The sequence below is a fragment of the Myxine glutinosa genome, chromosome 8 (assembly GCF_964187855.1).
Source record: "Myxine glutinosa chromosome 8, kmMyxGlut1.1, whole genome shotgun sequence".
NCBI lineage: Eukaryota > Metazoa > Chordata > Myxini > Myxiniformes > Myxinidae > Myxine > Myxine glutinosa.
This window is the reverse complement of record NC_136268.1, coordinates 134,896,552-134,917,623: the sequence shown is the minus strand read 5'-3', so window position 1 is coordinate 134,917,623 and position 21,072 is coordinate 134,896,552. Positions and strand designations below refer to the sequence as shown.

General features: G+C 47.5%; 1 protein-coding gene and 1 long non-coding RNA gene across 2 annotated transcripts in view; both read right to left on the bottom strand.

Annotated features, from left to right (window-relative positions):
- The window catches only part of LOC137433197 (uncharacterized), a 726,873-nt gene that overhangs the window by 446,416 nt on the left and 259,385 nt on the right, over positions 1 to 21,072 (bottom strand). The window lies entirely within an intron of this gene.
- Positions 1 to 21,072, bottom strand: part of LOC144893333 (uncharacterized) — a 30,689-nt gene that overhangs the window by 2,033 nt on the left and 7,584 nt on the right. The window lies entirely within an intron of this gene.

The following is a 21,072-nucleotide window of genomic DNA, read 5'->3' as shown; positions in this document are numbered from 1 at the left end:
AGATGCAAAGCTCATAGTCTTGTTTGTGAGTGCTTGTTTGTGGATGTCAAATATCTTTTTCTGCTTTTGTTAATTTCCAAACACAGCAGGCCATTGCGTTTAAAGACCATGGTTAAATTTAATGTTCTTGCTTCCTGGTGTGCAGTATTGCTCTTCCCTGATTGCCACAGTCTGTGTGACAATGGATTATAGCAAGAAATGCCGAGAGTGATTCTGCAGCCGGTAACAGTAAATTCACATAAATCCCTTATGTAGATGCCGAGTGCCCTTTTTCAGGAAAGGTGCTCACTCATTTTGATTAAAAAAACACACACACACACACACACACACACACACACACACACACACACACACACACACACACACACACACACACACACACTGAAATCTACTATAATAGAACCAACCACGTCTACCAGGTCGCTTATAGCCAGCACAAACGATTTTCAAAGAATTTTGCTTCTAAAACATGGAAATTGACTTTAGGTAGGATTGAGCTCAACGTATCGTTGTTTTACAAGGCTGATTTGCTTTAATTTTCATCAAACTTTGATAATTGAATAAAGTAGTCTTCAGAATAGGTGTATCACTGCATATTGTTATGAATTTGGGCAGTGATATATGTAGAGCAGAGTAGATCTGAGTAGGTACCATGCTTCGTGTGTCGCGGTAAGGAACACTACCTGTAATAAGTCCATGTGTATGCGTTTTGTCGGTTAAGGTGTATAACTGTGAATCTACCAAGAGATTCGAGTGATAGGTAGTGCAGGGGTTAATGAGTAGAGCCCTTGTATGTCTCACCTGGTAATCAAACCTTTGTCCCTTATGGCACTACAGACCACATAGACACTTGGTTACGATTCCTTTAGTACAACATGAATGACACCCTTCCCCCCTGACATGACTTAGGAAGAAATCGGGCTAGAACACCGCCACACGACCGCCACCATTTGCACCTCCGCAAGGCCTACCCGCCTCGCATAGCACGTGCTGTGACCAAGGAATAGGGGACGGGAGTGAGAGTGGCGCAGTGGGCGTGCCCCTGGACGAGCCGGCGAGCCAGGAGGCTCTGATTGGCAGGACAGTGCGCCAATGCTGATGTCATCGGCCGGGGATATTAACGGGGGCCGGTCGCCATTGACCAGAGAGTGACATTCGGGAGTCGGGGGTCGAGAGTTCGTGTGCACATGAGTTGAGTGGAGTTGTCGAGCAGTACAGTCCCGGTGCGATCCTGACAGAGTTGAGTGACGAGTGCCGGTCGCCATTGAACAGAGAGAGTGACATTCGGGAGTCGAGGGTCGAGAGTTCGTGTGCACAGGAGTTGAGTGGAGTTGTCGGGCAGTACAGTCCCGGTGCGATACTGACAGAGTTGAGTTAGAGCCGAACGCCATTGCGCAGTTGAGACTCGGCGTGTGCAGTCCAGAGCAGTTGGATTTGTGGTCGAGTTGGTTTTGCAGTGCGCAGTTGGCAGTGAGCAGTTGAGAAGCGAGTTGGAAGGACGAAACGTGCAGTCACACCTGCGTTCTCTCCGTTCCTGTCTTTTCGTGCTTCGTGTGGGGATCGACCTCGTGTGGAGCCGCTGGCCTGCGTTGGGTGCTTTGGAGCTTGATGCACAGACCTCGTGGGCGGCGAGAGGATCGGAGCTTGGAGCGAGGCCTCGTGGGTACATCGGGGCTGAACGGAGCCGTGGTGGACGGCAAACAATACAGGACGACGGACAGATAAGCTCACACCACATTTCACGATTTAACATAACGTGTTCTTTTTATTCATTCATATCCCTCGTCTTGTCTTTGATATCTGGTGTGCGGGATCCCGATTTAGGCTTATTTCATTACCGGCGCATGCTTTTACTGTCTTTGCCTTTTCCTGAATAAACCCTTATATTATTTTTGTACATATATCTGAACGCAGTTTACCGGGTGGTTGATTTTAATAAATAAGGCTGCGGGGCTCTCGCCGTTCCCCTCCATTTCGCGTGCTTGGGTGTTTTAGGTTTTGGAATCCGCCATTGAGTTTCCGCCTCGGAGTTAAAGCCTTCGTGATCGGCAAACCGCAACTCTTGCGTTAATTGGAGTTGGGTGACAATATGTATGGTGGGAATTAAATACAATTATTTGGGGGTTGAGAGGGTTTTACTTGTGGGTAAGTCACGATAATGCAAGACACCCTAACATTATATATTATAAAACAGGTGTCTGTCTGTCTGTCTGTACGTCCACAAACTACTCCCTCAGTTTTGGGGCTGGCCCCGCTAAACCTCCAGTGGAACGTTTTGGGGCCCCAGCGGATGTTGTAAGGTAGGTAGGAGGTTTCAAAAATTCCTCAATAAAATTATGATTTTGAAATTAACTCGATACGAACCTGCCGTGAATCCGGAAGGGGACAGATGAAGATAATGAGCTGGTTTGATAATATCTCAATACAACCGTCATTTAACACAGTATTTTGTTATTAAAGTATCCATTTATGATTGGAATGACGTTTGGAATTAAGTCAATACAATTACGATTTTGAATTCATAATTGTATTCAACCAACCATCTGGAACTACTCCACATCCGGATTTAAATATTTGTTTATGTCACGAATGTTGGTAAAAGTTTATTTTTTACATTAATGCGATTAAATTTTTGATTGGAGTGATGCTGTTTGGAATGAAAATAGAGATATTGAGTTCAAGTGAATGACGAAATGCTGTGACGGTTTCTACTTTCGAAGCGTGATATTCGCGGATCGCAATTTGCAGATTCGCCATTGACTGCGTATGGAACCATTCAAACGGGTATGTTTTTCGTTGAAGTCCTTCACGAACTTGCTGTCCATGCTTGATGTTCGACTACAGGTGGCACAGGAATGTGGAATTTATTGGTTCCATGGTTTCCTATTCGTCGTTTTTTAATTTAACCTAAGTCTTTCACGAACTTGCTGTCCATGTCTGACGTGCGACTGAAGGTGCCAGAGGAAAATAGAGTCGGCGTGTGAGAAAACGATCCCGTAATCTGTGTCGATCGCCGAAATGGACACGTGATGGTTGCCTACGCGGCGATGTTGGGGAGGTTAAGATTTATTTATTATTTAACTTTGTCAGGTAAAACACATCTCGCCATACGAGATTGGTGCCGGTGTGTGTGTATTACTGTGTGTGTGTGTGTGTGTGTGTGTGTGTGTGTGTGTGTATGTATGTGTGTGTTACTATATGTGTATGTGTGTGTTAATATATGTGTGTGTGTGTGTGTGAGTGTGTATGTGTGTGTCACTGTCTGTGTGTGTGTCACTGTCTGTGTGTGTGTTACTATGTGTGTGTGTGTGTGTGTTACTATGTGTGTGTGTGTGTGTGTTACTGTGTGTGTGTGTGTGTGTGTGTGTGTGTGTGTGTGTGTGTGTGTGTGTGTGTGTGTGTGTGTGTGTGCATGTGTGCGTTACTGTGTGTGTGTAGCACTTTAAAATCTTTTGTCCTTGGTTGCAACAATCACTACCGAGTTCCAAACCAAACTGCTAGAGCTGCCCCGGTCAACTGTAAGTGCTGTTATTGTGCAGTGGAAACATCTAGGAGCAATAACAGCTCAGCCGCGAAGTGGTAGGCCACACGAGCTCACAGAACGGGACAGCCGAGTGCTGAAGCGCGTAGCACGTAAAAATTGTCTGTCCTTGGTTGCAACACTCACTACCAAGTTCTAAACTGCCTCTGGACACAACGTCAGCACAACAACTGTTCGTCGGGAGCTTCATGAAATGGGTTTCCATGGCCGAGCAGCCGCACATAAGCCTAAGATCAACATGCGCAATGCCAAGCGTCGACTGGAGTGGTGTAAAGCTCGCCACCATTGGACTCTGGAGCAGAGGAAACGCGTTCTCTGGAGTGATGAATCACACTTCAACATCTGGCAGTCCGAGGGACGAATCTGGGTTGAGTGGATGCCAGGAGAACACTTCCTGCCCGAATGCATAGTGCCAACTGTAATGTTTGGTGGAGGATGAATAATGGTTAGGCCCCTTAGTTCCAGTGAAGGGAAATCTTAACGCTACAGATTACAATGACATTCAAGACGATTGTGTGCTTCCAACTTTGTGGCAACAGTTTGGGAGAGGCCCTTTCCTGTTTCAGCATGACAATGCCCACGTGCACAAACGAAGTCCATGCAGAAATGGTTTGTCGATATCTGTGTGGAAGAACTTGACTGGCCTGCACAGAGCCCTGAACTCAACCCCATCAAACACCTTTGGGATGAATTGGAATGCCGACTGCGAGCCAGGCCTAATTGCCCATCAGTGCCCGACCTCACTAATGCTCTTGTAGCTGAATGGAAGCAAATCCCTGCAGCAATGTTCCAACATCTCATGGAAAGCCTTCCCAGAAGAGTGGAGGCTGTTATCGCAGTAAAGGGAGGACCAACTCCATATTAATGACCATGATTTTGGAATGAGATGTTCGACGAGAACATACAGATGTGATGTTCGGGTGTCCACATACTTTTGGCCATGTCGTGTACGTTTCTTGTACACGGCCGAAATAACTATACGTGGCCTTCTCTCAAACAAGGGTTTACTGTCATTTGTTGGCACAGACTGTTCATAGTTACTTGACAGGGAGCGAGACATGGGTAATGAACGTAGAGCAGCAACGAAGGCTGGAAAGGGTGGAAATGCGAATGGTTCGGTGGATGTGCGGAGTATCGTTGAGAGAGAGGAAGACAAATGATGAAGTGCAAAAGATGATGGGAATAGAGCCTGTGATTGATGCTGTGAAGAGTAACAGATTGAGATGGTTTGGTCATGTGTTGAGGAAGGATGAAAGTGACTGGTTGAGAAGAGTGATGGAAATTAATGTAGAAGGAAGTAGAGGACGGGGAAGACCGAGAAAGACTTGGCTAAAGATGGTGGAAGAAGAAATGCGGGCAATGGGGTTAACAAGGAGAGATGCAGAGAATAGGGCAAAATGGAGAAGATTGTCATGGGGACCGCAAGACGAACCCCCGCTCTCGCAGGGAAAATGGCCTTAAAATGCATGTTGTTGTTGTTTGTTATAGTTACTTGACAGGTACCACTCCATGGGTTTTCCACATATCTCACACGATTATGAGCTGGACAGGCGACCGTGATGGGCCATGACATAAAGGAGCCAAACTATTGCTGTTTCAATTGTGCTTTCTGTGAGGTTAGATATAGTATGATAGGGGAGGGGATATAGTTAAATATTCTGCTGCTTTGATTGAGGTAATGAAGAAATATTTAATGATCGATGTGGGAATTCCGAATAGGTAGACAAGGACAGCGAGCTGGGGTTGGGAATGGGTGGGGGGAGGGGATGGGGGGGATATGACAGAGCTGAAAGTAGTGGGGTGCCTGGACACTCAGTCATTTTAAATCGATGCAAAAGTTTCGTTTTCAGGACCAATTTGAAGGTAAGGGCCTACAGAACAATTTTGGTTTGAGTGTCAAGGCCCGCAAGGCATGGGGCATGGGGCCCGCAAGGCTAACCCCCACTCTAACGGGGAAAATGGCCTTAAAACGATCATTCATTCCTTTTTTTTTTATTGTCAAGCACTCGTATAAAAAAAAAATTGGGGGGGATTTGGAGGATTTTTTTCATCACAAATCTTCCCCATACCCACCTGCATTGTCATCCGAAGGGTCCCTCAACTCTTGTACCAAGTCAGATTTGTTGGTATACATCATGGAAGCCAGTACGAGCAGCGCCATTTCTGTCGACGAGGAGCTAGTTGCGCCAGATGTTTCCGACTTCATTGTTATTGACGGTGGAGTACTGATACACTCATTTCCTGGTACAACTGTCCAAGGAAACACCTTTGATTAATATTTCGACAAGGTATTCTGCCCGAGTTCGCCACAACTTGAAAAGATCGACAAGAGTAGACATTGTCTGGGACCAGTATCGTGCACTGACAAAGGAGGCACAAGGGAAAAACGAGGAACAGGCACCCGACAACGCGTATCTGGTACTACCAAAATCCGAGGAAACTGGCAAAAGTTTCTGGCGAACGTTGAAAACAAGAAGGAACTGTTCTCCTTCCTGTCAAAAAAGATAACAGGACAGTTCCCAGATGACAAGGATGTCTACATCACTGCAGGTGATCAAATCCACCATGTTGGAAACAGTCCACCAATGGATCAATGCAACCATGAGGAAGCTGACACTCGTGTCCGAGTACATCTCCTCCATGCCCTCCAAACATCGTCACTTGGGATAGTTCATACTGGAAACACAGATGTTGTCGTAATCCTTCTGAGTAATTTCCATCACATCAAGCCTCTGAATCCGGCCGCAGAATTCTGGATCTCTTTCAAAGCAGGAAAGACAACCAGAATGATCTCCCTGAACACTATCGCCACAAACCTGGGCACGACAACGTGCAAAGCCATGGCCCTCTTCCACGCATTCACTGGATCAGACAGCACGTCTTCCTTCAAGTTTAAGGGTAAGCAATACTGCTGCAAGTTGATGCACGAAGTGCCATCCCTCATGGAGGAATTTGCAACTATCGTCGACACACCATTCCAAACATCGCCAAGGCTGAAAGAAGTGGCAACGAACTTTATCTGTAGGCTGTACTCCAATGAGTCAAACTAGGACAATGACGTTGACCTCGTCCGAATGAGGGTGGCTCCACGGGTGTCCTACCGTGCCTGACGCCGCTATTCTCTCAACTTTCAGGAGTAGGCGCCGGTGCCCGGGGACGGATTTCGCTGTCTAAACATGGTAGCGCTAGGCCAGTGGGACCGCCGGGACCCACATGCACTCACAAGTTGTTCTGCGCGTGGGCGGTAGTATCAGACCGGGGCGCCCAAACGCTCCCCGGCTAAAGTTCATCCTGAAAGCGCCCACATTGTGCGGACGAACTCCACCAATTGGCCGGTCACACTGTGCCTATCGGCCGGCCTCGAAGACCGAAATTGTGGCGGTTACCGATCCTTCGGGTTCGTAATTATGCCACCCTGACATGCCAAAGCCAATAGGGAGTTACTTTTCAATCACCCTGTATATATATATATATATATATATATATATATATATATATATATATATATATATATATATATATATATATATATATATATATATATATATATATATATATACAGGGTGATTGAAATATATATATATATATATATATATATATATATATATATATATATATATATATATATATATATATATATATATATATATATGTGTGTGTGTGTAGACTTGGCATTTAATATGGAATATTTTTTTTGTGGGGGTGAACTTACTTTTCAAGATGTCTTAGAACCAAAAGTTTTTTGGAATTATGTTGAAATTATTCTAGATTTTGTTAATGTGACCTTTAAAAGAAAGAAAAACCACATTTGACATTTCGAAGCAAATAAATTGATCCTTGAAAGTGATGTAAACTGATATCGAACTCAATTCATGGACAGTACTGTGTTCAACTTCTGTACGTTTTCCAGAAGTATCTCGTTATTTTGCACATTAGCCAAAAATTTTTTTAACAAAAGCTAAGTTACGACTGGGATTACGGACAGTACAATTACAGTTCAGTATTTCGTGTAACCCCCACAAGCATTCAGGAGAGCACGTGCACGTTGAGGCATGCTATTCATGAGATTTGCCAAGGTTTGGACAGGAATCGCTTGCCATGCAGTGACAATAGCCTGCTGCAATTCACGCACAGAGGTCGGCTGCTGGTCCAAGTGGTCGATTTGACACGTTAATTCTGCCCACAAGTTCTCTATTGGATTCATATCCGGGGACATGGCAGGCCACTCCATATGCTCTACACCATGGTCAGCATGGTCTACACCATGGTCAGTCACAGAAGACTCGGGACGTGGAGGGAATTCCCCCAACGAGTGATGCTTTGGATCAACATCTCAAAAGGAGTGTCTTCCAAGCGAGCATCTGGACAACAGCCCAAAGGTCCATGATGCCTGTCAACAACCCCACTAATATTGGGTGGAATGAAGAGGACGGCAAGCTGCCCCTCGCCAAGGATGTATTCCACCTGGATGTGTCCGAGTATGATTGTCCAGTTTATTTTAAAAAAACATGTTTCAGCTTACCGGGTCTATCACCTTTTTTGTGGATATGCGCCGATACCGGCAAAATGATTGCTTCTATGAGCAATATGCTTGAAGTACAAATTGCTACTCCTGATCCTGAATCCATACATACCTCATATGTTCAAATCGGATCATCCAATCAAAAGTTATAACAGTTTTCATATTTCGCATAGGCCGGTGGGGGAGGGGGGGGGTCGGGAACCCCCCACGTCCCCAGAAGCCCAATTTTTTATCTGAGTGCTAGACACTCGAACCAAAATTGTTCTATATAGCCCCTTACATTCAAATTGGTACTGAAAACGAAACTTTTGCATCACTTTGAAGTGAAAAGAAAAATTACCCATGCACGACTCCCCATTAAAGGGGTATATGGCAATTTTATGGGGGAGGGGGTGTTGGTTAAGGAATTGTTTGGGGTGGGCAGGGGATTGAAGCCTTAGGGTTAGTAGGGGGGGTTGAGGACTTGGTTTGGGTGGAGAGGAAGGGGGGGGGGCTTGATGATTCGTGGTGCGGAAGGAGCAGTTTACTTCCGGTTTGTGAGGGGTGTGGAAGGTTGGGGACTTTGTCACATTTTATATTGTGTGGATGTTCCACGATTCACTGCCAGTAGCTCTGTAATAAATTAGTAAGAAAATATAGGAAAATGTTTTGTTATTTCTTGATATGCTTTGTTATACTTTTCTGTTGTTTATTGAACTAACGTGTTCCTGTCCCTGGTCCCTGGTGTTGGGTCCCTGGTGTTGGGCTAGCGGCTAGGATGCCGGCTTAGGATCCTAGGATCCTGGGTTCGAATCCCGGTCAATCGCTGAATTAACGCCAGGGGGGTTGACTCAGCCTGTCATCCTTCCGAGGTCAGCAAATTGAGTACCAGTTCACTGGTAATTCCCTGCTTGTCGTTAAAGGCGGCAAAAAGGGTTGGCGTCAGGAAGGGCATCCGGCCGTAAAACATTGCTTCAAAAAGGGGACCGAAAAACAACAACAACCACAGTTCCCGAAAAAGGCCAACCCCCGCTTGCGGGGAAAAATGGCCTCGAAAGGTGGTTTTTTTTTTATTGAACTAACGCAAGTGTCTAAAACATTTTGAACACCCCAATCGAGCATATTATATGTACGTGTGTATGTATATGTATGTATGTATGTATGTATGTATGTATGTATGTATGTATGTATATATATATATATATATATATATATATATATATATATATATATATATATATATATATATATATATATGTGTGATTGAAAAGTAACTCCCTATTTTAAAATACTTATAATTTATTTCTTAACTATAATTTTTACAAGAAATGGATATAAGAAGAAAGCGTATAGCATGAAGTTTTATTTTAAATTCGATATGGGCACCAGAATTCGCCACCAGCTTCTCAAGCCGCCCGGGAACCGCGTCAACCGATTTCACCAGGAACTCTTGTGGGATGGAAGACATAACTTCTCGTATTCGCCCTTCAAGTTCTTCCAAAGTCGTTGGTTTGGTACAGTAGACTTACTCTTTTACCCAACCCCAAAGAAAAAAGTCACATGGTGTTAAGTCAGGGCTCCTGGCTGGCCACTCATACGGACCACGACGACCCATCCATCTCCCAGGGAAGTGGGCATTCAGCCATTCACGAACAACAAAAGCAAAATGTGGAGGAGCGCCATCTTGCATGAAAATCAAATCTTCAACATTCTCCGAAGCACTGATAATTGGCCAGATTTCGTCTTGCAGCATGGTGAGGTACCTTTTGGCATTCATGGTATCGCGAAGAATGAAGGGACCTACAATCCTTTCCGAAGTCATTCCACACCACACCGTTACCTTGGGCCGATATTGCGTTTTTTCAGAAATAACACGAGGATCTTCTCCTGCCCAGTAATAGCAGTTGTGACGGTTCACAAACCCACCGATGTGAAATACCGCTTCATCAGACCAGAGGATATTTTTTAAAGAGATCAGACCAATCTTCATACCAAGCCAGCATCACCTCCCCAAACTCCATGCGAATGTCGCAGTCTTCAGCAGAGAGTGCTTGACAGTAGTGCGGCTTCCAAGCATGCCATTTAAGCTCCTTTTTGAGCACAGTTCGTACTGTGTGAAAGGAGAGCCCACTTTCACTTGCTGCTTGTTGAATTGACTTTCTTGGGCTATGTGTAAACATTTCTTGAACTGCTTGCACTGTCTCCGGGTCACTGGACTTGGAAGGGCGACCGCTTCTTTGAGTATCAGATACAGATCCTGTAGCCATGAGTTTTGCATGACAATTCTTGATCGTCTTTGCCTCAACTTGAGCATGTGCTCCTTTAATGGTCCTCCACCATCTTTGCACTTGAACAACGGATTTCCAAACTTCGTAACGTGCCGCTAGCTGGGCACGCTCCTGCAGGGTAAGACGTCCAGCCATGTTTGTAGGGCTTCCGAATTTCAAACAAAAAAGAATCTGAAAAAAAACCAACACAGATTAAATTATCATACATTAAGGAACAAACACTAAAAATTTGAGAAATATATTACAATAAATAAATAATTTCTAAATATTTTAAAATAGGGAGTTACTTTTCAATCTGTGTGTGTGTGTGTGTGTGTGTGTGTGTGTGTGTGTGTGTGTGTGTGTGTGTGTGTGTGTGTGTGTGTGTGTGTGTGTGTGTGTGTGTGTGTGTGTGTGTGTGTGTGTGTGTATATATATACAGGGTGATTGAAATATATATGTATATATATATAATATATATAGATATATATATATATATATATATATATACAGGGTGATTGAAATATATATGTATATATATATAATATATATAGATATATATATATATATACAGGGTGATTGAAATATATATGTATATATATATAATATATATAGATATATATACAGGGTGATTGAAATATATATGTATATATATATAATATATATAGATATATATATATATATACAGCGTGATTGAAATATATATGTATGTACATATATATATATATATATATATATATATATATATATATATATATATATATATATAGACTTGGAATTTAATATGGAATATTTTTTTTGTGGGGGTGAACTTACTTTTCAAGATGTCTTAGAACCAAAAGTTAATTGGAATTATGTTGAAATTATTCTAGATTTTGTTAATGTGACCTTTAAAAGAAAGAAAAACCACATTTGACATTTCGAAACAAATAAATTGATCCTTGAAAGTGATGTAAACTGACATCGAACTCAATTCATGGACAGTACTGTGTTCAACTTCTGTACGTTTTCCAGAAGTATCTCGTTATTTTGCACATTAGCCAAAATTTTTTTTAACAAAAACAAAAGCTAGATTACGACTGGGATTACGGACAGTAAAATTACAGTTCAGTACATCGTGTAACCCCCACAAGCATTCAGGAGAGCACGTACACGTTGAGGCATGCTATTCACGAGATTTGCCAAGGTTTGGACAGGAATCGCTTGCCATGCAGTGACAATAGCCTGCTGCAATTCACGTACAGAGGTCGGCTGCTGGTCCAAGTGGTCGATTTGACGCGTTAATTCTGCCCACAAGTTCTCTGTCGGATTCATATCCGGGGACATGGCAGGCCACTCCATATGCTCTACACCATGGTCAGCAAGAAAGTGTTGGATCACGCGAGCACGATGAGGCCGTGCATTGTCATCTTGGAAGACAAAGTTTCCTCGAAAGGCTGCACGAGCAAATGGAAGCAAAGTTTCTTCCAGAATGGCCCTATACTTGAACTGGTTCAGGTTTCCATTCAGAACAACCTGGTCAGTTTTGCCCCCTGCATGAAAAGCCACCCAAACGGTCACCCCACCACCTCCAGCTTGGACTCTTGGCACTATACAATCTTTGTTGTCGGCTTCATGCACTTGTCTGCGCACTCGGACGCGGCCATCTTGACGATAGACCAGAAATCTAGACTCGTCACTGAAGATCACGTGATTCCAGTGTCCTGGCTGCCATTGACGGTGCTCTCTGGCCCACTGCAATCGGCGCTGGCGGTGTTGTCTGGTCAGGCGCGGCTTTCTCAGGGGACATCTGGCACGATAGCCTGCTTGAACCAGTCGTTGGTTGACTAGCCTTCTGGATACATGCACATTTGTCAGTTGCTGCCACTCAGACCGAAGCCGATTTGCTGACTTGGCACGGCCATTGCGGACTAACCGGTGCAGCGGGTGATCATCCCTCCTTGTGGTTCTGCGGGGACATCCTGGCCTCGGTATTTGAGTAGGGGCACCCCTCTGAGCATTTCGTTTCAGGATCTTTGACACCTGACCTTGAGTGATGCCATACTGCCGAGCAATAGCACGCTGTTTCATGCCGTAATTTCGTAAAGCCACCACTCCATGACAAACAGCATTGTCGAGTTGATGGACCATCTCCAGAGGAAGCGGCAATAACTTTTGGAGATGTGCAGCAGTTGTTTTCCACTAATACAGAACGCAACAACCCTTGTATACCCGACTGTGAAGCCAATCATCAAATGCACCTGTCCGTACATTTTGCGCGGGGAGTGCGCGTCCTCACTCCGGCTTGGTTGGTAGGGGGTGTTGGGAGGGCACCAGGCCTTTCCAACGAGCCGCCATCGAACATGTGCTCGACGGGGTTACCAAATAGGGGCTCCCTGTCAGCTCCTCGTCAAGGGCGGAGCCCGGTAACCCCCGCACCCAATAGAAGCGGCGGACCGGTCCCATCTGGGGCGGAGCCAACCAGCCGAGGGCGTGTCACTCCCCGTTGAGCATGCGCAGCCGAGGGAGTGGTGACGTCAGATGCGCGCTGATCTTGGAGAAAAAAAGACGCCACATCCGAGCGCTGTGAGGCCTCCCTGCATCTCTTGGACCGTGCTTGATCCTGTCCCCGAGCCAAGGTGCACCTTGTGCTATCGACTGCCTGTCCCTTCCTGCCATCAATCCCTGTGTAAGTCAGCCTTGTTCCATTTGTCTGTGGTCTGTCTGGGCTAAGACAAGATTGTATTTTAGTGCCCATCTCTTCTGTGTCTTTTACCTCAATCTACCTTGCAATCTACCCCTTTTCTCCACCACTAATTATACCCTCCTCCGGAGGTCTTGAGAACTGTACCCCTTGCGTCGTTTCATTTATCCCAGTCGTTGTGTCCTTTCCAATCATTGATTTAGCGTAGCGCGATTTGGCCAACGTTCGGGTGGAATCGGGTGAGTTGGGGAAGAATCGGGGAATAACTGTTAGGTCGCGGTAATACACCACCGCTCGGTCGAAATAACATCTAACCGCGATCCGTAACAATTGGTGTCGAGGAGTGAGATTCGAGGCCCGAACCAAATTTTTAAAAAAACATCTAGCGAAAAAATTTGGTCAAAATTATAAAGACACCGAAATTTGATTTTGTTTTACAAAAAACCCGAATTTTGAAAGTCGCGCTATGGCAGATCAAGACGGCTGGGTTCCGGTAGAGGAGAGTGAGGCAGGGTCGATCCAGGACCAAATTGAGGGACATGAGGAGAGCGAAGCAGTGAGGGCGGCAGGTTCGCAAAATGGCGTCCTCGCGCACGAGGTTACGGGCGCGCAAAATGGCGCCTCGCACATGGCTACGGCGGCCGCACCCGCTGCACAAGTGGGAGGGATGGCCCAAATGAAGGCCCTCATGGAGCAATTTATGGTACAAATGCAGGCGTCCCTCAACCTGCAGAAGGACGAGATGAGGGCTGATAGTGAGCGATTGGGGGGCAGAATGGGGGGCAAAATGGGAGAAATGGGGGAACGGTTAGAACAAAGGATGGGGTCCAATAGAGAGAAATTGAGGGATGACATGGGAAACCAGATCGGGGGTTTAAGGAATGACATGGGGGCCCAGATCGGAGGGTTAGGGAGTAGAATAGAGGGATTAGACAATAGATTAGGGGAAATACAGGAGGGATTAACGGGGGTAGAAAACAGAATGGCCGCTCAAGAGAATCAAATGGAAGGGATGAAAAAGGGGTTAGAGGGGTTAGAAAACAGTATGGAAGGCAAATTGAGGGACATGAGGGACCAAGCAGAAAGGGAAGTTACAAAATGGGGCAGCAGATAGAGGGGGTCAGAATGGGGGTAGAAACTAAATTGGATGCTCACAGGGAGGAAATGGAGCAGATGAGGGTGGCATCTGGGCAGGAGATGCAAGTGATGGGAGAGGAGATCAGAAGAGGTGTGAGTGAGGAGGTCGGAGGAGTGCGCGAGGAGGTGAGGCACTGTAAGGAGCGCATGGAGAAGGAGGTGAGAAAGGGGACTGTAAAATTGCAAGGTGGTATAGAGGAGTTGACGTTGGGAGTAGAACAACTGACAGTGGGACAAAAGGAGTTGGGGGACCAGGTAAAGAAGAACACAGCGGTAATAGAGGGTTTAAAATCGACACAGAAGGAGATGAAAAAGGACGTAGGGGTAATTAAAAAAGAGTGTCAGACGGTACATGAGGACCTGACGAGGAAAATGAACAAGGTGGTAGAGGTGATGGAGGTTAAAGAGCGGGAGGTGCGGGAGCATATAGAAAAAAATAAGGTGGAGTTAGAGGTAGAACTTAAGGGGGCGCACGAGGAGATGAAGGAGGTGAAGCAGAAATTAGAAGAAGTGGAAGAAGGGGTGAGCGAAATTAAGAAGTGACGGAGAGAGGATAAGAAAGAGATAAAGGAGGAAGTAAAAGAATTGGTCCAAAGTCTGTGTTCGGATCGTGATGATGTGCTCATTAACCGGATGAGGGATTCGCAGGTGATGGAGAAGAAGCGAAGAGAAAGAGGAGCCGGTGTAAGTGGTGACCAATATGGTCGTGCGTATGATGCGCCAGGTGATTTAATAAGCTTGGGGGTCGAGATGGACCCGGATGTTCGTGAGAGGCCAAGAGTGAGGTGTATGGCTGGTCCGGAGGGTATGGAACGAGGGTGCGAGCGAGAGGGTCCGGTGATGGGAGAGGTGCGAGGTGTGAGTGAGCAAGGTTGTGGTGGTATGGAATGGGTAGCGGGTTGCGGAAGCGTGACCCATGCATCGACACCAACAGGGGTAGTTTTTAGAGGGACAGGGGAGGCACGGGAGCCCCTTGGGGGTAATGTACTGTGGGGGCCCGGCCGGTTCGGCCCCGCGCTGACCCCGCAAGGGGCGACGCACGGGGTCCGGCAGGCGGGCAACGACTCGCATACGAGGTGGTCCCACAAGGTCCCACTCGCGCCGTATGACGGCAAGAGTGATCTACGCGCGTACCTGGCGCAGTTTGACTGTGTGTGTAAGGGCAACGGTTGGGGTGAGGACGAAGGTGGAGTACACCTGGTGGCCGCATTGCGCGGCGCGGCGGCGGAGGTGCTGACGGCATTACCACCGGGTGCTCTCACCCTGCCAGCCCTCCGCGACGCCCTAATTAATCGATTCGGCATTGAACAGCAGAGCGAGCTTGTTAAAGCTCAGCTCGCGCTGCGAAAACGCAAGCCCCAGGAAGCCATCGGGGAACTTGCCCACGACATTCGCCGCGCAGTGGGGATCGCACATGCTAACATGGCAGCGGATTCCCGGGAAAGCCTGGCGCTGGACCATTTTATCCAGGCCCTCCCGGATATTGAGCTCCGGCAACAGCTCGCCATGTGGCGCCCGCAGACTCTGAGCCAGGCGGCTGACGCTGCAGCCCGTTGGGAAGCAGCGAGGCCCCTGGCCCGGGGGAGCGAGCGTCACGCAATGGCGGTCCGCCAGGTGGGACCCCCGATGGAGGGCGGACCCCTTAGGGGGCCCGCCCCCGACGTGAGTCCTGACCTGGCGGGCATGGTCCGGAGGCTGGTGGACCAGCGCCTGGCGGGACCTGGACCATGGCAGGCGGCCCCGGAGGTGGCCCGCGGTGGACCACGAGCGGGTAATCCAATTCGGACCTTCATGGGGGGGAAATTTGGAATTCCGGAGACAAGCACCTTATCAGGTGAGGTGCTATACTTGCAACCGTCTGGGTCACCTGGCGCGGCACTGTCGAGCCACGCGCCGGGATGATCCCCAGCGGTTGAGGTCCTTAACTCCACCCAGGGGGGAGCGGGTTAGGCGACCCCAGACACCCCCCCGCCAGACCCCGGGAAACTAGAAGGCCTTACACCGGCGAGCAGGCGCCCCCGTGGATTGCCTCGGCTTTGGATGCCGAGGCGGGACCCAGTACCTCTGAATAAGGGGGGCTTATTAGTGCCAGAGGACTGGGGGATTGATGAGCGATGGGCCCGGTGGGTAAGGGTGGCATCCCTGCCACCCTTCCCATGAAGGGGGCAAATGCACTAGCTTATGGGGTGTATGGCAGTGAAAACTAGCCCGGGTGGGTTAGGATATTGTGTGTAGGGCCCTAGAAGATGACAGTAGGAACGTTAAGGTTTAGATAGTGACTGATACCTGTAGTGGGGACGTAGTAGCTTAGTGTTTGATAATGACGTGTGAGCGCTGAGTGTAAGGGAAGACGGAGGAGCATGAGTTTTAGAAGGGAGTAGACAGATGAGATGATGCTGTGTGAGAACTGGACAGGTGTGTGGAGCAGTGTATGAGTAGTGAGTGTTGTGGATCAGCGCGAATGCGCTTGGGGGAGAGAAGGGTGCAGGCGGCACCAAGTATGAGAGCACAGGTGTGCAAGTACAGGTGTGTGGAATATATGGAGCAGAGAATGAGTGGTGTGGAGAGAGTTGGAGTAAGTGGTACGGAGTGGTGTGCATGGTGCGAAGGTGTGGATGGGGGAAGAGTGGACCCCTTTTCACGAGTACCCGGGGAGGGTAGTTTAAAGAATAGTTAGAAGGTATAGGTAAATTGTGGTTGGATATTGGCATTTGTGGTGCGGTTGCAGAATGGTATTGTGGCTGGGTGCATTGATGTGGTGAAATTGGCTGGTCGTGTGGCCTGTTAGTATGAGTGTGAATGGTTGGGCACTCCACCACTGAGGATGTCGGCCAGGTGAGGCCGCAGGTGGGCTCTGGGAGCCGGTAGTTGTGGATGGGGCCCGAGGATCCGGAGGACGGACCCAGGTAGCCCGTGCCAGAGAGGGCACTGAGGGGGTGAGAGTGCGAGAGGGCCTTCCCCAGTTAGTTTGGTTAGGGTGAGGAGCAGGTGAGCTCGGTAGGCAACAACAGTGGTGGAGGTGTGCAGGTGGGCGGACCAGCTGGGAGCATCACACGACCCAGCCACCGAAATTGTGCGGGGGCACCGAGTGATGAATCGGGGGAGTGAGACCCCAACTTGAGAAGCACCACAGTTTGGTCAATGGGAATTGGTTTTTAGAACCCATAGTGTAAGTTGGCCAATGGATTGGCAGGGAAAGACCCCGGGTAATGTAAAGTTGTTAAAGTCATTTAGGAAATAGTTAGGATTGATGAACCTGTCGCACCATACGCAGCCACTTACGTGAGGTGGTGATGATGACTCCACACCTGTGTTCCTTTGTTCTGTGTTGCAGGAAAGGAGAATTGCTGTTTGGATTTGTGAGATGCACCACGACGTGGATGAGACATTGGGGTGATTCCATCTCTCCCTCCTTAGGAGGGACTGATGATGAATTGGTGATGGCAAATGTTGATGAGAGTTGGAAATGGCAAATTTGATTGGTTAGGAGGGAGAGAAGACTAATTTGGTTTATGGGAGGAACGGGGAAGACAGTAGGGACGTTTGTTGATGTGTAAAGTAGATGTTTATGGGTAGTGTTGTGTTTTGTGGATACAGTAAGGGGTAAGGGAGGGGCAATGTAGGTTACCTGGTGGGGGGGGGGGCGTACGGTAGGAACGTACCTGTCTCACCTGGTTCCCATGTGCCCCCAGTGTGCATTACCTAGTATTGCGTGCACTTTTGCGCCCTTACCACCTTACTCACTTGTCTTTTCTTTTGTCTCCCACCTCCGAGGATCTGGCTTTGGGGCAGAGAGAGAGGAGAGAGAGGTGCTGGCTCCGCAGTTGTGGGCCTGTACTTCCGCTGCTTGCTGCCTGGATCGATACACCATATGGACCGCAATTTTGGTGGCCGCCCACAATGGACCGCAGTTCTTTTGCGGGCAAGCACCACCCGTTGATGGACCTCTGGGTCAACGTGGCACCTATGCCATACAGGTGAACCACTTTTAGTTGGCCCCCCTGACGGCCACAATTTAGAAATGGACGCGGTTGGCGCCTTTCTTTATTTCTAAAGAAGCCAGAAGGCCAAGTGCACTCCATGAAGGCAAGACCAGCGGCAGAACATCGGCCGGCTGCGACACCACCGGTGACCATGGACACTTGATTGTGCATTTATTATTGAACACTTTATTGGTGCACCGGATGGTGCTGACTGTGCATAATGGGGTGGTGCTTTTGGTGCTTGGACGGGGTGCTCTGCACATTATTAAAGGCCATCGGGCCACAGGGCACTCGTGGGTTGGTGTATCGATGCTGGCATGCGTGCTCTCTCTATGCATAACATCTGCATGTGTTCCTCAAAGAACAGGTCCTGGATCGTAGTGTAAATATCAGTCTTGTATAAATGATACTCCCTACCGGCTGTATGTTTAGTTTGAGGATGCTTTCCGCGATTCGGTTATCCTGTGGGTGTGTTTCTGTTAGGAGAAGGGTGCAACGTCGCAGGGGGACATATTTACTCATTTGTGAACATCTGTAAAACTGTCGCACTCAGGGTTGAGTTAATAGTAGAGGGAACTACATCTGAGTGCCACACTAACGTAGGTAAAAATTTATCGGGTCGGGACGCCCCGAGGTAGAGAAGGGTGCAATGTTGTGGATATGGGATTTGCATCCATCCATATCCGCTTGTAAATATTCCCCTATTTCCTCAATACTTCCCAACTATCCCCAATCCCCCATTCCCTAGTCCCATTTTCTGTAAACAACACTCTGTAGACCCGACCTCCCCCTATTTCCCCCATTAAATGTCGCACCCAGGTTCACCGCATCTCATGTAAGACAACTATAGGACATCTTGCTAGTTATTCTTAGTCTATGTCAGTTAAGGACTCGTTTCCATTAATTCTGACTCTTCGTTGCACCAGAATGTGATTGTATGGCACCGTTAGGAAGTTTAGGACCTCCCAATACCTCCCCGCAGCTCTTCCTCACGGTTCAGCAACAACAACAACAACAACAACAGCAGCGGCGGGCACAGGGAGTGCGCGTCCTCACTCCGGCTTGGTTGGTAGGGGGTGTTGGGAGGGCACCAGGCCTTTCCAACGAGCCGCCATCGAACATGTGCTCGACGGGGTTACCAAATAGGGGCTCCCTGTCAGCTCCTCGTCAAGGGCGGAGCCCGGTAACCCCCGCACCCAATAGAAGCGGCGGACCGGTCCCATCTGGGGCGGAGCCAACCAGCCGAGGGCGTGTCACTCCCCGTTGAGCATGCGCAGCTGAGGGAGTGGTGACGTCAGATGCGCGCTGAGCTTGGAGAAAGAAAGACGCCACATCCGAGCGCTGTGAGGCCTCCCTGCATCTCTTGGACCGTGCTTGATCCTGTCCCCGAGCCAAGGTGCACCTTGTGCTATCGACTGCCTGTCCCTTCCTGCCATCAATCCCTGTGTAAGTCAGCCTTGTTCCGTTTGTCTGTGGTCTGTCTGGGCTAAGACAAGATTGTATTTTAGTGCCCATCTCTTCTGTGTCTTTTACCTCAATCTACCTTGCAATCTACCCCTTTTCTCCACCACTAATTATACCCTCCTCCGGAGGTCTTGAGAACTGTACCCCTTGCGTCGTTTCATTTATCCCAGTCGTTGTGTCCTTTCCAATCATTGATTTAGCGTAGCGCGATTTGGCCAACGTTCGGGTGGAATCGGGTGAGTTGGGGAAGAATCGGGGAATAACTGTTAGGTCGCGGTAATACACCACCGCTCGGTCGAAATAACATCTAACCGCGATCCGTAACAATATATATATATATATAAAAGTCCTTCCTAAAGTGGAGGAAATGGCCCACATCTTAATAAGTCACCAGTGCACCAGCTAGCAAAGCGTTTAAAGCTGGCACTGCTGGAATGGATGAGCGTAGACCATAATAACTTTATCAGAAACCACTGCTACACCAACATATTAACAGCACAATTTTTCAGCTTATTTCCGCAGGCTGGAGAGAAAAATTTATGAAAGTGTTGTCGGAATTCCGAGAGGAAGCCAAACACCAGTTGTCCTTGGATGGATGTTAGGTGTCCTACAACGTTCCTCTTCACACTCACTCATAGATTGGCTTCCAGGAACAGGGAAAGGGCAGAGCAGGTGAGGATTTTTTTGACCTAGCCCAGGATTGTTTTTTTTTACAAAGTTTGTACAAAAGCCCACGATGGGTGCGCTGTATTGGGCCTCCTTTTCAGTGACAATCCCAATATGGTGGAGGATGAGGATATGGGAGAGCATCTGGGGACAAGCGATCATAATATAGTAAGCGCTACTCTCTTGTTGAAAGATCGGGATAGTTGTGTTATGTTGTTCAATTTTAGGAGGGTAAACTTTGAGGGAGTGAGAAGTGACTTGGGAGCTTTAGATTGGGTAAAGCTAATGAGTGGGTGGTCTGCATTGGAGAAATGGGCAATCCTAAAGGAGCAAATGTGTACGATGCAGAGTAGGTATATTCCAGTGAGTTGTAAAGGTAGAGGCAGAAAGAGACCAGGGTGGTAGAGCAGGGAGGTACAGAGTGTAATTATGGAAAAATAGAAGGCATTCATTAAGTACAAAATAACAGGAGTAGTCACTCTCACATATACTCCATATAGGAGGAAGCAGAAACGAGTTAAGAAAATAACTCGACAGACCAAAAGGGAATATGAAAAGGACATAGCCAATAATATTAAAGACAACAGCAAAACATTATTTATGTATATAAGTGCTAAGGAAAGGGTTAGGAGAAGTTGAGGAATAGCAAAAGAGGGTTGGACGATGATGAGGATGATATGGCAGGTTTATTTAAACTTATTTCTGCGTCTACAGAGCCATAACAAACAAAAGTCATGAGCATCAGTGGATTTCCCATGTTTGTGTGAAATATAGTAAAGCATGAGTTATTGGCGACATCTATCCATTTATCCACTCCAATATAAACACAG